At 39.3% G+C, this 15,558-nt stretch overlaps 1 protein-coding gene and 1 pseudogene across 8 annotated transcripts in view; one reads left to right on the top strand and one right to left on the bottom strand.

Moving 5' to 3' along the window:
• Nucleotides 1–15,558, top strand: part of PRTFDC1 (phosphoribosyl transferase domain containing 1) — an 83,557-nt gene that overhangs the window by 31,072 nt on the left and 36,927 nt on the right. The gene's annotated exons all lie outside the window — the stretch shown is intronic.
• On the bottom strand, nt 11,448–11,566 carry LOC118608764 (annotated as a pseudogene).

A 15,558-nucleotide genomic window follows, 5' to 3' on the forward strand; every position in this document is an offset into this window, starting at 1 on the left:
GTCTAGCCCTATAAAAGTTAGTGTATTTTCCATAAAGTAGCTGAAGTTTCAGTGGCAAATGGTATTAGAACTTCTAGACGCCACACTCAAAACACTTTATATTTGATCCAGCGAAAAGATTTCATTATGCTCTATTATCCAATCTGATTTCAAAAAATATAAATGTCATTTTCACTGTTTTTATAACTGTCTGCTGTTTTTGATTTAGTAAAAGAAAGACTTTGAATGGTTTCAAGTGAAAAAACTGACATGATCTGATTTGAGGTTTAAGAGGATCACTCAGGATGCCATGTTTAGAATGGAATGAAGGGGCAAGGACAGGATCAGGGAGACCAGTGAAGAGGTTCTTGCGATCATCCAGGTGAGAGATGATGGAGGAGTGTGGCAGTAGTAGAGGTGGCAGGGAGTGTCAGATTCTAGATGCATTTTAAGGTGGAATCAGGAGGATTGGATGTGAAGAGAAACAGAATGAGAGTTGTCAAGGATGACTCTAGCGTTTGGGACTTAGGCACCAATTAAAAATATTTGTAAAACATATCTGCTACAGATCTTATATCCAGAAATAAAGAATTCTTACAGCCCGTTAATAATAGGACAAATAACCCAATTAAAAAAAAAAAGATTTGAATAAGCATTCCACCAAAAAAGATACTATGAGTGGCAAATGAGAACATATGGAGATGCCAAGTATCGCTAGTCATCAGAGAAATACAAATCAAAACAACAATGAGATAAGCCCACACACCATCAGAATGCTTATAATCAAAACGTCAGATGGTGAGTGTTAGAGAGGATGTTGAGAAATTGGAACCCTCATGCACTGCTGGTGGGACTGCAAAATGGCATAGCCACTTTGAAAAACTCAGTATTTCTTATAAAGTCAAATATACACAATATGACCCAACAATCCTACTCCTGTAGGTATTTAACCAAATGAAATGAAAACATTTTTTACACAAAGACTTGTGTGCAAATGTTCATATAAAGCTTATTCATAATAACTCAAACTAGAAACAATCTAAATGTCCATGAACTGGTGAAGGGATCACTAAGCTGGAGTAGGTACACCCATGAATAAAATACTGCTCGGTAATAAAAAGGAGTGAATTACATGCAAGGAGTAACACGACATGGCTGAATCTCAAATGCGTTCTTTATGTAAAAGAGGCAAACGTCAAAAGCTACGTACCGTATGATTCCGTGTAAATTAAATTCTAGGGAAAAAAAAAAAACAATCATAACAAAGCATTTCGTCAGAGGCTGCAGGCGGAGGAGAGGGAAACGACTCCAGAGTGGCACAGGGAGCTCTTTGGGGTGATGGAAATAGTCTAGGACATGATCGTAGCAATGGAGACATGACTAATATTTGTGAAAACTCATTGAATTATCTGCTCAAATTGGTATATGTGAAGTAAACCTCAAAAGAGTTGATTTTTTGAAAAATAGAGCTTAATATTACTGCTTTTTTTTTTTAGGTTAACATTTTAATTGTTTGGGATTCAATAAATAAAGATATGGCTGTGCATTGCATAAGAAATCTTGAAAAAAACTACTTAACCCTCTAAGCATCTGTCTTTTCAGCTGTAAATTGGAGGCCATAGTTCTTTATTTAGTGATTTTTTTAAAAAAAATATATGAAATGCCAGGTCTAATAACTATTTTTGTAAATTGTATTGACTCTTAATTGCCTTGAGTTCAGTTTTTATTGAATGGAATCATATGATGATTCATTTTGTAAAATATCCTTTTATAGGGAAATAAGTGGGGTTGAATTATTTTGTAGACTTGTATTATTGAGTACTAGATTTTATTAAAGCTGGATGGATCTATAATCACATATTCCTATGGGCAGAAAAATGCTTGCTCTCAAACTGACAACCAGACATTCTAAGTTCTTAATTAATTCACACTCAACTAGCATTGATGATGATATTTACTGTGATTATATACTGCATGTTCATGTTCATTATCTTAATTTCCCATGGCCTTTTGAAATAGGTGTCATTATCCCCATTATATATAGAATGAGATTTAAAAAAAAAAAAAGCTATGAGTTGTCAGATGACTTACTTGTGGTCACCTAGCTTCTAACAAACTAGTAAAATCAGAATTAAATCTTAGATTTTTATGGCTTTATGCTCTTTCTTCAGCCAAACTTGCCTTATTTCTCTAGTTCTTAAAATATATATAAGTCGTGAAGATAACAGTTGTCTTTAACTTGCTGAATCCCCAGCTTCCACCATTGTTCAGCTCATTAGAGAAATGTATGCATTTTCTGGAAATACATCTGCATGGGCACAAGGAACATCAGGTCTGGCCCTTGCACTGAGTTAGCCTCCTACCTAAGTCCATGGAGGTGCTAAGAGCTTCGTGTAGTTTCAGAAGGAGGTGAGATAGGACAAGGGGGCATTTTTCAATACACAGAGTAAAATACAGAATGAGAACATTTGGAATCCAAATTTAATGTCAGGCGTGGCTTCTTAGTCTTTCACCATTGGAAGAAAGGGATATGTTTTTCCTATACAAAGTTATAAAAATTAAGAAGAGATCCCTGTAATATTTTTAAATCCACCCATTCGACTGATAATTGCTCAAAGCCTGTACCTTCATGATTCTGCTATATCCTACGAATTGGGGAAAACGTAAGCCATACACAATCCCTGTCCTTCAAGGGCCCTTCACCTAGTGAGGGAAGCAGATGTACAAACAAATGAATGCTAACAGTGAGATAATGGGTAATGGATATTCTGATCATAAAAAGCCAGCTTGCATCCCAGCTGCTTATTAAAGGGCTTATGATATCACCTTCTAATCTTCGAGGTGGATAGTCTCATCTCCACTAAAAATATGAGGTGACCATGGCTCAGGAAGGTTAGGTGCCCTGTTCAAGGTCGATCACCCCAGGATGGGTGTTCATGTTGCAAACAGCTGCCTTCTCTCCTGCCTCCCCACCCCAGCCAGAGAGCTTCTGTTTTTCTCAAAGTAGCTGAACTCAAAGGCGCTGTTTGGAAGCAGGGTTAACGCCAAATGCTCATCCTCTGCTTCCATGTCCCACCTCGGTTTCGAGGGCCGGAGTAGAAATAGGTGTTGGACGCAGTGAGATGCACATCAGCCCATGGGAAATTCAAGTGCTCGACCCCTTCCCCGCCCCTTCAAGCCTTATCTATGTCAGCAGCTCTCAGCGAAAGAACTGGGCACTTTATCACTTGATGGTATATTCTCTCCTGCCTGAGACTGTGCAAAACATCAAAATATATAAAGAAACATTGTTTAGACATAAAAAATATTGCCTTGAAATGCATTGTGGCGGTCTTCCCGGTCTTTATTCAATAAACAGTAGAAGGCATGTTCAATTAAATGCAATTTGACAAAAATGTATCAAGGGTCTCCTGCTCACAGTGGTGAGGATACAGTGTGTGACAAAGTTCTGGACCTCAGGGGACTTTGTTGCAGATGGAACAGAAGTTAGTAAAACTTCATTCTAAAAGGCCCTATTCAACATTCATTTTCAATGTCTTGGACCGAGTCCTAGAAAGCAGTGTTGCCCTCAAGTAAAATTTCCCACATTTAATGTTCAAAACACTTGGTTGCTAGAAAACTCTATAAAGAAATTTTAGTGAAAATCAAACTTTTAGGGCAAAGGTCATGACATTTTGTTGCCTGGTTCCAAAATGAAATAGTCTTTTATTCTGCGTTCTCTATTTATGCAGGGTTAGAATACTTCACTTTGAAATGTATTTGGTTGTAGTTTTAAAATGAAAAAGGACAGAAAGAAAACAATCACTCCCAAGATTTTTTTCTATTGTCAGACATTACATTTGAAAGAATTTAACTTCTTCAGTGGGGTTGGTAAAGCTACCCAGGATTTTCAGAACTCAAGTGAAATGATGTAATAACTCCAAAAATGACATATTGCTATTTTCATAGAAATGATTTTTTTCTTTGAAGTATTTGCCTTGAAGGAATCCAAGTCAGACACTTTTATCCTGTGGAAATTCTAACTCATACAACTCTCTTTCAGTCTCCATTTTCTGGGTAATTTTCCATTTTTATACTTATCTGCACTATCCTATTTTTCTGTAATATTTTCATGTGACTATTCTGTTCAGGAAAGTGAGGCATAAGCTGTTTTATAACCTAAATGGATATAACTATAACATAACCGTAGGCCTAGCTTCCAAAGAAACCCATTTAAGGAAAGGTAAGTGAGCATGAAGCCAGGAAGAGGGCTAAGATCTCCTGAAATCTTGTCCATTTCTCTACTCCTGTGACTCCATGCCTTTCAGAACCAGAGCCTGTGATGCTGAAATGGGAGCAAGAAGCTAGTAGCTCTCAAGACAGCTCTCAAGAGCAGCCGAGGAAAACTTCCTACATGTGAGCTTTGTAGCCACAGTTGCTCCCATGAAATGAGGTCTCATAGCAATCTCACCTTCATTTCCTTGAAAAAATAAAAAAATTCCAGTTCACTTGCATCTTAGCAGGAATGCCAGGGATATCAAACAACTAAAGGCAGACTTTTGTGTTCCTACTGTGTGGTCTCTATTCTGTCCATTTACTAAGGGACAAACAATTCTCTTTGTTCCACATGGTAATAAGACACGTTCATTCATTGATATACGTTGATTCATTGAAGCCCGTGTGTGTGTGTGTGTGTGATGTAAACATCCAACTTATAACACACTTTTGTGATTCTTATGTTTCTTCACATTCAGTATATTAGGATCCTGATGAGATGGGTGCCCGAAGCCTCTTTTGACTTTAGAGAGGACCTGGCAGCCACGATGCAATCAGAACTGTCCTGAGGCATATACACGAAGCGTGGGAGCAGAGAGGGAGTTGGAGAGGCTTCCTCAACTCAGTAATGAACATGGAGGGCTCTTCATTCAGATGAGAGCTGCTGGGGAGTTAAAGGCTAAGGAAGCAGTGTTTACAACTGCAAGGCATAGGAGGAAACCTGATTTGGGATGGGCAGAGGACCACATGCAAGGGATGTGATAGGGAGCAGATCTGCAGAGATGAGCCTGGTCTGCCTCTGAGGAGTTGACTCTCACCTTCTGGGTCTGGAGGATGGGAAACCAAGGAAGGATTATAAGCAGGGAATTGATGCGATCAGCCATATCATGGAAAATCATTCTGAGGGTGGTATAAGCCACTGGAGGGAGAAGAGACTAGGGGGAGGGATGCCAGTTAGGGGCCCATTGCAGTAGTCCAGGCAAGAGATGGAGGGCCTGGAACTAAGGCAAAGATAAAAGGGAAGCAGCAGATACAATAGACATAGCTTGAGACTTTGTGGAAATGCATTGAAGCCAGTTGGGCCTCAGTTTTCTCATCTATAAAATGGATATAATAACACTTCAAAGAAATGATCAGGATGAAACGAAATAATGACTACCACCAGTGAGCCCTCCCTCCCCCACTCATACCAGTCATCTTAGCCTCCTTGCGTTTCCTTAAATACACCTGTGCACTTGCACTCAAAGCCACCACACGCACTGCTTCCCCGGCTTGGATGCTTGCACCCTCATTCCTTCGGACGTCTTCTTAAGTGTCATCTTATCAGACATGTTACCTCTGATTGCCCTATCTAAAATGGTATACCCCCGTCTTTTGTCTCCTTTATCCTTCTTCATTTTCTTGATAGGATTTATCACTGCGTGATATTTATGATCGTACTCCCTGTCTCTCTTCACTATAATATAAAGTCCACGAAGGTAGACACTTTGTTTTGGTCACTACAGTATCCCCAGAACCTAGAAGAATGTCTAGCCCAAAACAGTTGTGCTATTGTGATTTATAAGAAATACGTATTTGTATGGTCTTCATCTATTTTCTGGCATAGAGCTCCTAAAACCTTTTTCATTTCCTGTGAGGAGAGCAATTAAGGTGTCTTCTGCTATGTGCATGAGGGGGCCTCTGGAAAACACCTAAGGAGGGGGGCCGGTTGCCAGTGAAGCCAACCACGCGATTAGACCGTTGGAATTTTCAATCCCCCCTCACTCCCTGCACTCCAGGGAGGGGAAAGAGACTGGAGATCGTGTTCAATCACCAATAGCCAATAATTCAGTCAACCACGCCTATGTAATAAACCTAAAGGACGGGTTTCCAGAGCTTCTAGCTCAGTGAACCAGAACGCATCCGTGTGCTGCCCCAAACTTCAAGTTCTGATGTTCGAGACCTCACCCTATGTATCACTCCATCTGGCTATTGATTCATATTCTTCAATATCTTTTATCATGAACCAGTGATCAAGTGAGTAAACTTGTTTCCTGAGTTCTGTGAGCTGCTCTAGCGAATTAATCAAATCCATTAAGGGGGTAGTAGGGAACCTTCTAGCTGATTTACAGCCAGAAGCACAACCTGAACTTGTGATTGGCATCTGAAGTAAGGACAATCTTGTGGGACTGAGCCCTTAACTTATGGAATTTGATGCTATCTTCGATAGTGTCAGAACTGAGCTGAATTGTAGGATACTCTGCTGGTGTTGGAGAATTGTTTGGTGTGGGGAAAGAACTCACACATTGAAACTGGTGTAAGAATATTAGTGTAGTACACTATATTTTTGAATGAATGAATAATGAATGTAAAGTCCTAGATACCTGAATCTTTCCTTTCCTTTTCTCTTTCTCTTTCCCTCACTATCCATTCATATATCCATCTAACCATTCTTTGTATGTATGTATGTACCTATGTACCTATGTATGTATGTATGTATGTATGTATCATCCATCTATCTATCTATCTATCTATCTATCTATCTATCTATCTATCTATGTATTCAGCCTTCCATCTGATCAAAGAGGCTACAGTTGTAGTGATAATACTAGTAGAACTAATAATAGTAATTCATTGAATATTTACTATTCAGGAACCATATAAGTGATTTACATGAACTTTCTCATTTGATTTTCAGAGTATTATAAAATAGATAATCAATAACTACTAGTTCCTCTAGGTGAGTAATTAATAGATGATTGAATACGGTTGATAAAAGAGAAGAAAATTTTATGACTCTTGGTTTCTAATTTGGATATCTGATGGATAATGTGTCATGACTAAGGGATAGGAGAAAGAAACCATTCAGCAGGAAAGATGACAGGCACTTTTCCACAAACTGACTTTGAAGGCCCATGGGACACCCTTGTGGAGATTTCTAGGGGGCCATTAAGAAGATAAACCTTTGCACTGTAAAGATATCTTGACAAGAGGTAAAAAAAAAAAGTGAGGCATTATTAGCAAACGAGTGGGAACTGATGCTAGGAAGAGAATGTGAACTTGGTTTGAAAGTGGGGCATGAGATCTTGGGTAATATCTGCATATGAGGTGGGCTGAGGAAGAGGGGCCCACATTGGAAAGGACCATCAGTGTAGGTGAAGACTGAGTAAGAGTGGTCTCCATAAACCATGGGTTAGTCTTTCGCAGGTACTTCTGGGAATGTTAGAGGTCTTTAGAAGTTTAGATGTATTTTTAGAGTTTCTAGAAAAGAAGGCTCTGGAATATTAAGTCAGAGAGAGGAAATCCAACAGGTGACCTAGAAGGTGACCAGTGCCATGGACCTAAGGTGTTCCAAGCCTTCCACGCAGTTGACTAGCGTGCCCATGACAAGTCCTCAGTTAATGCATCCCTGTCTTGAAGCCTTGCAGGAGCCTTTTACTCTCACTCACTCTTGATGAGAAGCATGGTTGGTTGCACAAACATTTTGGGGTCAGAGATAATCTCAATGAAGATCCATAATAGTGTGACTTGTTCCTCAAAAGTAGGTATCCCATGTACTAATTTTTGTCAACTTCAAAAATGATAGGGAGAATCTTAGATTTTCAAATATAAAAAGAAAGAAACATACAGATAAAAGATGAAGGAGAATATCAGTGGTATACATTTGCAGTCCACTTGGGGTACAAAGGCAACCCTCTTTATTCCCATCAGATAAACTTCATTGAAGTGAGATGCTTCTGATAAATTTTAAAACTTTGCAGTTCAGTAAATGAAAAGAAAGACCTAGATTTTCAATTATAGTTTAGAAAGACTAGAACAAGGCCAAGAAGAAATAAAATGGTACATTTTTCTCAGCGACCCTCTTTGAAGGTGGCCTTTAGAAGAGAATGCCTTACTGATAAAGAGAGGAAGCACGGTATGGAAGGATGATCAACTAGGAAAACCAAATACAGCTCCTGACTCTACCAAAACCAGCCATCTGATCTTTCTAAGCTTCAGAAAGTGCTCTCCTTGTAAAATGCAAGGGCTTCCTTTTCTGTAGCTATCGTAAGATAATTATATTAAAATATATGCTCCCCGAGAACTGGAATTGTGTCTATTACTTGCTTCCTCTTATTGTGGCTTTTAAAAGCTTTTTATTGAAGTGGAACTACACACAGAAAAGTGCTTATATTGTACACTTTTTCACTGAGTGCACAGTTCAATAAATTTTTCATCAGGTGAATATGAATATGCTCGTGTAATCATTACTAGTTAACAAATAGAACATTACCAACTGTTTGCATTATTAGTTTTTAACTTAAAAGGGACGCTCAATAAATAACAATTTACTTTGTCTATGAAGATGATCCAATCATCTTTTCTCCCAACACTTTCTATTCCCTGTTATTCTGTTTATTCGGGGGAATTTGTGCCAAATAATCTGGTATAATGTATTATAATCTTTTATGGTCTTAAGGAATCAGCAGGTATTTGTTTAAAAAATAAATGAATGACTACCTAAGCCAACAATCATGGCATAGCACCAAGACAATGAGGAAGAATGAAATCTAACTGTCACCTTGTTAGGCTACTGATTTTTGCTCACAGTGCCTGTCTATTACCTGTCACTGTGTGGTGAGAGGAGAAAGCTCTCTGAGATTCAGCGCCACACTCTCTGGTCCCAAGTGTGAGGAAAAATGTAAAAATCGACTTCCTCTGGAGCTTCTAGGAAGAGTCTTCTTTCCTAAGAGAGGCAATTTGCATGAGATTGGGTTTATGAGTTCCAGATTCTAGTCCTGGTTCTGATGTGATCTCTTGAATTACAAGGTTTTGGACATAAGTCGACTGTATCTCTCAACTGTGAAATGACAGAACTGGACAATTGCTAGAATGCATTCCCGCTCTAAGATTCCAACAACGCGCATTTTTGCACGATGACTGGCTATAGCTAAGGGACAGTCCATGGCCACAGAGCAGATAAAAATGAACTGGGGCCCTGCAGTGGTGAGCCCTTTGGTCTGGGTCCATGGCTCTGTGAGTTGGCCAATCAAATGAACCAGGCAGAGATTAATGCCTAACTAGAATGTGAATTGTTGGTTTGCAAAAGAGAGATTTAAACATTAAGAAAAAAAAAAATTCCTGGGCATTCACATCGCTCTGGCATCCAGCTAAAAGGGCAGCTTGGATGAGTAATCCATCCGTCGCTCTAAGCCATCATCTTCTTTCAGCCACCTTTGCTGCGGCAGAGTTTTCCCTGCCAAAAGCAACCCGCTCTGTGCAATCTCACCCACCTAACAACCACTCTCTCCACAGACGGAGGGTGCAGGGATTGTGGGGGCATTCCCGGGGGCGTTCCGGGACTTGTGCCCTTGTGGATGGATACCTGTGACAAGACACTGCACCTCCGTTGGGGGAGTTGGATATTCCTAGATGTTCAGGAAGAGAAATTCACAGCAAATGAAGAGTGATTTCATATAATAATAAGACATCATACGTGTGGCTAGGGCAACAACATGGGAAAGATTAGAAATATCCTGTTTCAGCCTTTTATACAACACATTTTATTTAGTGCATATGGGTGAGGTTAGGCCATGGCAGTTATTTCTCTTAAAAAGCAACTTTCCATCTATAACTTCTATTTTTATCTTACGATACGCATATGTTCTCAACCATGCCAGTTTCCCTTACTCTAATTGCTGACATTATGCCAAAAAAAGAAACGCCCACTCAGTTTCATTACCACACTGCTGCAGATCCCTTTTTTGTTACGGTATTGATGCTTGGCCGTTCAAGAAACAAGAGCCTGACAACTGAAGGATTTTATTTTTATTTTATTTAGTAAATTTATTGGGGTGACAAATTGAGAGATTTTCATTGTCGACTTGTGACCAACTACATATGCATAAAGGAACCGAGATAAATTTGCTATTAAAGTGTGTGATGATATCTGAGACATATGATTCTGAAGCATTTTATAAGACTAGACACATTTCTAATGCTAAAATATGAATTCTAGGTTATAATTACTTTGTATTTTGATAATTTGAGGTTCACCGTTCAAACTAGAAGTTTAGAATTCTAATTTCAAACACCAAATAATGACAGGGGGCCATAAAATAATTTCTTTTTTTAGGGGCATGCACAAGAAGCAGGGTTTTTCCTTTTTAAAAATGATCTTTATGCATAGATTTTATTTATAAAAAATATTCATTCCAAGTCTTTTTAAAAAGCCTTCACACTAGTTATTGGTTTTTTTTTAATTCTAAAAATAATCGTGTACAATATTTAGCAACTAAAGTTCAAACTCATTGGGCTTGCAAGTAATGATGTAGGTTTTTTTATTTGGTTTGTAGGAGAAACAATTGATTTTTTACAAATACAGTGAATGGATTTGAAAAAATATTTTAAAAAGAATAAAGAGCTCTGTATCCCAAAAGGTCTATTTTTTTTTTCACCAGGTTACTCTTTCACAAGTTAGTTAGCACATTCTTTTCTATCTCCACGCGAGATTCTAGAAGGCTCCATGGTATCGATTCTCTGTTAATGGACCACAGTAAGGAAGCACCTTCGCTGGAGCTGCAGAAGTTGATAGGGAAAATTCAGTTGCAAAAATACCAGGTTACCTAAGGTCACGTGAAAAGTCAGCCATAGAGCCCTGCGTCAGCGTTTCTGGCTTTTTGGTATCCACCCCTTTTTTGAGCAGAGGCATGGAATGGTGTGTGAAGCACACGCTCAGGGCTCGAGGGGTTTGGGGTCACAGCACTGCCATGTTCTGTTCTCACGTCTCCTCACTATTGGTTTAGGTTTTCACAAGAATTTATATTTGGAAAGAAACTCTGAAGAGGTGAATCTTTAAATTCTCTCAACTGAGCAATATGAGAAACGATATAAAATAAATGTTGTGATTTTTCAAAAGAGAAAATTAGGTTGATTCAGTATATTAGGTGAACTGTGGATTTCTGCCTGTCGATGGGCAGTAAGCATCTCTAATAGGTGAAAATCCACAGATATTCACATCTCTATAATAAAGAAAATTCATAAAGACAGCATTACTTTTAATTCAGAACACTTTTTGCAATGTTGTTGGCTATTCTCTGAGGGAATTGGAGTATTTCATTGTTGTGGTAACATTTTATTTTATTTTATTTTATTTTATTATTTATTTATTTATTTTTAGGCACGGCAACCCTTGGTTGACCTCACAGATTGCAAGGACCTCATCAGCTTACAATCCCTTATTTTTTAATTTTTTACGCCTACAGCACCTGGTCTTCCTAGGTGGTCTCCCATCCAATTACTAACCAGGCCCGACCCTGCTTAGCTTTTGAGATCAAATGGGATCGGGTTTGTTCAGGGCAGCATGGCTGTAGACTTGTGGTAACATTTTAAATGACCATGATTTTTCACAACCATCTGTCTCTATTGCATTGAGATCTTGGATTTTTAAAGGCTCATGTTGTATTTCTGCGCCACCCTCCTCCCCGCCCCCGGAAAAGAATATGGTTCAAATATGGCCTCTCTAAAGATAGAGTCCACTTTCTGGTTAGTTAGAAATCGGTATGTTTTAGAAAAATTCTGCTAGATTTCTATATAATAGATAAATTGTTGTTTCCCATGCCCAGGTCTTACCCAGTAAGTTTTGTGGGGGATATAAAGTCTTTTGTCAGGGCAGTGGCTCATCTATCCAGTCACACTCAAGCTGCGTCTCTGGAAATATCCAAGCCCGACTCCTACAAGTGACCCCACCCAGGGCCCTTTACTCCAGAGTACTTTCCAACCACGGAGTCACCAAGGAATCCCTTTTCTTAAAATAAAGCAAGACAAGGTTACTCCTCAACTTCACAAGAAGACTAGGTCCAACTATTGTAAAAAGAAAACATTGACCAATAATATTATCAACTGACGTTGTGGGAGACAAATTGGAATGGCTCCCCCAGTCCCAGCAATTGCCCCAGTGGCCCTGACTGTGCTAGTCCATTCACTCCACTCCTCTCACAGGGAGTCCAAATTGCCCCCTTCATCACAGCAGTTGATCTAAGGGCAGGTATCTGACATGAGGCAGGCTGATCCTTACACCTGGCCACAGTGATTGGTCCAAGGGATAGACATGTGATCTGAGCCAGACCAATCAAGTCTTCCTTGGAATTTTTCACGCCAGAGTTTACAGGGGAAAATTCTTTCTCGGGTAATGAGGTTGTTAGTAAGTGAACCTAGAGATGAAGTTGAAGTAAAGACGAGAGAAAGAGAGAGTGCTGAGGCCGTCCGAGTCCCTGGTTCTAGAGTCTCACTGTCCCCCAAACTGCCCTGTGTTCTGTCTTCCTAAGCTCAGTTGTTCGACTCTTCCTTTCAGTTGATCACCTTTCTGTTTAAATTAGTTCAAAAAAGGTTCCTATCACTCGTACTCAAGAAAATCCGGAGTTGGACACATATTGAAAGAGTACTTTATGATATCACTTTTGGTGGTGGATAAGCATCCTGCTATATGCATATATTTATTTTTCAGATATGCTCTATTGTTGGACATTTAAATTCCTTAAAGGCTTCCTGCATTATAAATAATGTTGTGATAAATATCTTTATTCATAAAATGGTGTCCACATCTCTTAATATTTTATTAGACTTGCTCTTAAAACTGCATTTACTTTGAAAGCTTTTGATAACTGTATCACCGTATTTCCCTGTCAGTTTTATTTAATGTGTGTTTCTGACAGCAGCTCACAAAAATGTCTTGTTTTACTCATTGTCACCACCTTGGGATGTGATCATTCTCTTTATTATGTTTCTCAATCTTACAGGCAAAAAGTGCTACCTCATTGTTTTTTATAGTTTAAACTTCTTGAGAAAAACAGGTCATTCTTATAAAGAAGCCCTGGATTGCCATCACATTTTAAAGCGTCATGCTAATGGTCCTCTTATCACCCCATGGAGCCTTGACTGCTGACTGACTCACTATATCAAAATGCTAACAGACTTTCCTGCCATCGGAGGGTTTTGTCAAAACATTATATTGGCTAATTTTCATCCAAAATACCAACAACCTTCTTCGTTCTGGAAGGAGGGGAAGAGAAGTCATCAAATAAACAGCCTAAGAGATGAGAGTGGGCAGCAGGAGCATTTTTGCTTTATTTTGCTTGGTTTTGTTAAGTTTAGATTTAGTGACTGAAGGGGGATGGGAAAACCCATTAACTGGCCAGAAGACTGACTCCAAGGAGACTTTCTTTTGATTCAAATTACTCTCTCTTTTTTAATGTACTCACAATAGTTTGTCTTTGGTAAGGAATCGGAATGACCTTGAGTTTCGCAGAGGCACTTTTCAGGACTCATCCACATCATCCTTTCCCAAAGCGTTTGCAATGCTTGGCCGCCCAGTGCTCCTCACACCAGACTGAATGACACACTTCCCCTCTTTCCTCTGTAGTGGTTCCAAATAGGGTGCATTTGCTCTCATCTTTTTCTCCCCTTCCATTAGGAAGACTAAAACTGGCATTACGTTGTCAGAATTTGAATTTAGTGGACACTGGGATTCTCCTCAAGAGGCTCTGAGTGAAGACAGGCCACGTCTCATAATTAAAGGCCTGAGGAAGCAACCGTCACAGCACATGCTGTTGACTTCTGTGCCCCTGTTGTCCAGGACTAAAAGCCCCTCTGTGCATGTGTGGTTTTGGCGTGATGTGGCCAAAGAGTGAGCTGATGCTTGAGATTTTTCACTGCGTCGCTATAGTAAAAGAAAGAAGGATGAGGCACTATGTTCATTTTAGTTTTAGATTAAGCATTGACCTAGCTTCCAGCAGTCTGAAAATTACGTGAAATTTTTTTGAGTATAGTAGGGTCTGTAATAATGTATCATTATTGGTGTAATAGGTTTAAAAAATTACATTAAAGCATATTGATTTTCATTTTTAATCAATCTACTGTGTGTATATATAAATAATAAATAAAAATAAAATATATAAAATTAAAATAAAAAATATATTTAAATAAAATATATAAAATAAAATAAATTCTTTTGTTAACCTCCACTCTATCCCTCTATCCCTTTATCGCTTGTATTTTAGTATTATACCTTTTCCCTAAGCTCACATCAGCTCCCCACCTTCATGTATAGAAATCTACTTTATATTTGAATAGGAAAGTTTAGAGATTTCCAGAAGAAAGAAAAAAACCTACATGGATATAGAAACAGAACGATTTATAGATATGTAGGTTTCTAATTTAACCTTGATACAAGTCACCACTTCCCTAGACCTCAGTTTTCACATATGTAATAGGAGAAGGATTGAATTTACTCTTTCTACGATACATCCAGTTTCCTAATTAAAAGCTATAACACAGGTAAACCCCTCTCTTTACTTCAGACCTATCTGGTGATCCAGATCCCAAGTCTCTCTCTCTCTCTTCTCTTTTTTTTTTTTTTACAAACTAGGTAGGGAACTTTTCTTTCTGGATTTTAACCAGATTCCCCTCTAGTTCCTTACCCACTAATAGGGCCAGGCAGGAGCACTAATAACCAGCACTTTCTGATGCCAGTCCTGAATGAGTATATATATTTGAGGTTCAGAAGGGTAGACTAATGTGCTCTGGGGGTCACATAGTCCAGGAGTGGTCGGACCTGGGTTTGAACCCATGATGTCAAGCTCCAAAGCTATGATCTTAACCACTGTGCTATACCCTCTCCCAGCAGGCTTGAGGTTTTTCAAACATTTTTTTCAGCACAGAAACTTTTTTAAGTGATATGTTCCATAAAACCTCAAAAGCAGAGTTTCTGTGGGTAAAGCAGAGTGGGAACCCGGGTGTCAGCCACTTTGCCTCATCCACACGCCCAGGTTGGCCCCATAGTGCTTTCACAGAACTCCGAGCTACATGAAGTGGAAAAAGAAGCCACTTCTCTCCCACAATTACACATGACCATGACAGAGCAAAACACACCTTGCCTCCTCTCCAGAATCTCTGAGTGAAGATCAAGCGGTCAGTGTGCACAGAGCCAGAGGCCCAAGAGCATGACTCATGGCCGAAGCAGCAGCTCCAGCGGCCCACGCGCCAGCGGAGCTGCCCTGTTTCAGTGCTTCCTTTGAGGTCCACGGTAACGTTATCAGGAGGCAGGCGGTTTCTGCACTTCCTGTCTTGCCCTCATCCCATTTCCAATAGACGTGATGCAGTAGAAACCTGCGGGCCTTCATTTTTGAGCACCTCTGCCACTACGAGCATTGCCAAGTCAAAGAGCATTAATTTATATCATTTTCCTGAAGTTCAACATAATGGTCAAGTGGGAAGACTCTGATGTCTATGGACAAGCCTGGGTGTCTATGCTGGCCCTGCCAATTACCGAATGCATTTGGACCACCCATTTAATTAAGATTCCATTTT

The sequence above is a fragment of the Rousettus aegyptiacus genome, unplaced genomic scaffold (assembly GCF_014176215.1).
Source record: "Rousettus aegyptiacus isolate mRouAeg1 unplaced genomic scaffold, mRouAeg1.p scaffold_m13_p_10, whole genome shotgun sequence".
In the NCBI taxonomy this organism is placed as follows: domain Eukaryota; kingdom Metazoa; phylum Chordata; class Mammalia; order Chiroptera; family Pteropodidae; genus Rousettus; species Rousettus aegyptiacus.